Below are 2,616 nucleotides of genomic sequence, written 5' to 3'. Positions count from 1 at the left end.
CCAACTATATTTTTTCCCCTTCGTATAGATTTATTCTAAACCGATTAATAAATGGGTTGATTGTGTTCAGATATATATTTTAATTAAAGTGTTGTTTCTCTCAACACGTGAAATCTCTAACATTAAAAAATATAATCTGTATGGGTGTGACTCTTAGGGGAGTAAACTATTTGATTCAGAGTCGTTACTCGATCCAAGACGATTTTTGATTTTAAACCGATTCCGGCAATGTGTTTGGAATAATAAAAATTATGAAACTTTCAAAACATGTTGAATGTTAGGAAAGCTCTGTCTGGTTGCATGGAGATGGTCTAAAAAAGATTTTAAGGAATCATTTCTTATTTTAAAAAATACATATATGTAGTAGACTTCTTTAATCAATTTTTCAAAATGTTGAATCAATTGAATAAGACTTGCGATTTAATCATGAATCTATTTTTTGAGCACCCCTAATCAAACTTTTTTCACAAGGTATCACCTCAGACTACTATACTGGCCAAAATGGAAATACGGTAGCACAGTAGGTCTAAGTATGCATCAAAAACAAGGCATAGGTTTTCAAATATTGTAATATTTTTGGCCAATGTAACATTACACACTGTTTGAGTATAAGAGAATCAAGCACTGTACTCTAATCAAGGGATTATTTGGCGTACCAGTAGATAGCATGCAAGTACCACAGGTGGACAATTACTGATTTAACATTTAAATCCAACTGTTATTTTGGGGTGCAACCATGAATTTAATATATTTGTCAGAACTGCAAGCTACAATATAGATATTAGTCCAATAGTTATTCAAACAAGATCTTGATCAAAAGTAGAACTAAAAAGTTGGATCTTCAGAAGAGACAAAACTACTTTCATCAGGCAATTTATTGAAAACTGAATTTAAATAGTTTTGTCAGCCAATCAAAAGTTGAAGCCTTCAAAACCCAAAATGTGTACAAATGTTTGTATTCCACTACATTGTCATGATCTAAAGCAGGGGTCCCCATACTTTTTGACTCGGGGGCTGCATTGTGTTGAAAAAATTTAGCCGGGGGCCGGGCTATATATATATACACATATATATAGATATATATATATGTATGTGTGTGTATATATATATATATATATATATATATGTATATGTATATGTATGTGTGTGTGTGTATGTGTATATACACACACATATATATGTGTGTGTGTATATATGTATGTATATATATATGTATGTGTATATGTATATAGATGTTTATATGTGTATGTATGTATATAGATGTTTATATATGTATGTATGTATATATATGTGTGAATGTGTGTATATATATGTATATATATATATATGTATATATATATATATATATATATATATATATATATATATATATATATGTATGTATGTATATGTGTACACACACACACTAGGTCAGGAAATAACACAGAGGCTATTTCATCCTTGCAAGCCCTGCTCTTCAGGGGATTTTATAATAACATAGGCTCCAGCACCCACCGCGACCACGAAAGGGATAAGCGGTAGAAAATAAATGCATGTATAATAAAATCCTCTGAAGAGCGGGGAAACCTACAAAACAGGGGATTTTAGAATAAAATATATAATAAAATCCCCTGAAGGGCAGGGAAACCTGCAAAATAGGCTTGTAGGGATGAAATAGCCTCTGTGGTTTTTCCTGACGTAACGTGTATTCCGTTGTATTGAGCAATATTTAACGGATAAACAACAGTAACCTCGACTATATATATATATATATATATATATATATATATATATATATATATATATATATATGCAATGATGTCACATTATCTATGGGAAAATGCATTTTTAAACAATATGATTTGCCTGAGCGACTAGGAGACACAGAGAGTAACAAGCGGTAGGAAATGAATTACAGAGGACTGATTTAAAAATAATAAATATACTAAAATGAAATTAAAATTCAAATATTTAAACTTCGGACTTTCCGCGGGCCGGATTTTGGACGCTGGCGGGCTGGATCCGGCCCGCAGGCCGTAGTTTGGGGACTCCTGATCTAAAGCAAAGGCACACACACAAAAAAGCATTTTGTCTTTGAAGGTAGTAGGATTATGGAGCTGCAGAACCATGGCTTCTGGTTACTTGGACGCAGTAAGGCTGACATTCTAAAGGTCTTCAAAGATCCTGAAGGACATGAAACAAAGAAGCCCCAAAAATGTCACTTGCGCTGAGCTGCAGAACGTGTTGGGTCGTCCGTCGCAAATGAAAACCATCTGCAAGGAAAGGGCTGCAGAAACAAAAAAACTTGTTTTCATTGCCCGGTTGGGAGTTTGCCAGGGAACAACAACCATCGGGCATTAAAAGATGGAAGAAAGCTGTGTTATTTATAGTAAATATAACCTTGACGGTCCTCCTGATGACTTTGAGAGTCATTAACATTCCAAGGAGATCTCACTCGAAAGGTTTTCTTAAGCCAGGACATCGCTGAAGTTTTCAGAACTTCAAGCAAGGAGAACATCACTTTTTTGAACGAGCCTCTCACGGCTTCTCGTACGTAATGACGTAATTACGTACGTAACACACGCACGCGCATAAGCGTCAGGTGTCGTTAGCTAATAGTAATTTGGATAGCTTTAG

This window comes from Nerophis ophidion, linkage group LG02 (assembly GCF_033978795.1).
Source record: "Nerophis ophidion isolate RoL-2023_Sa linkage group LG02, RoL_Noph_v1.0, whole genome shotgun sequence".
Classification (NCBI taxonomy): domain Eukaryota; kingdom Metazoa; phylum Chordata; class Actinopteri; order Syngnathiformes; family Syngnathidae; genus Nerophis; species Nerophis ophidion.
The sequence above is the reverse complement of the archived record's forward strand: the minus strand, read 5'-3'. Positions refer to the sequence as shown.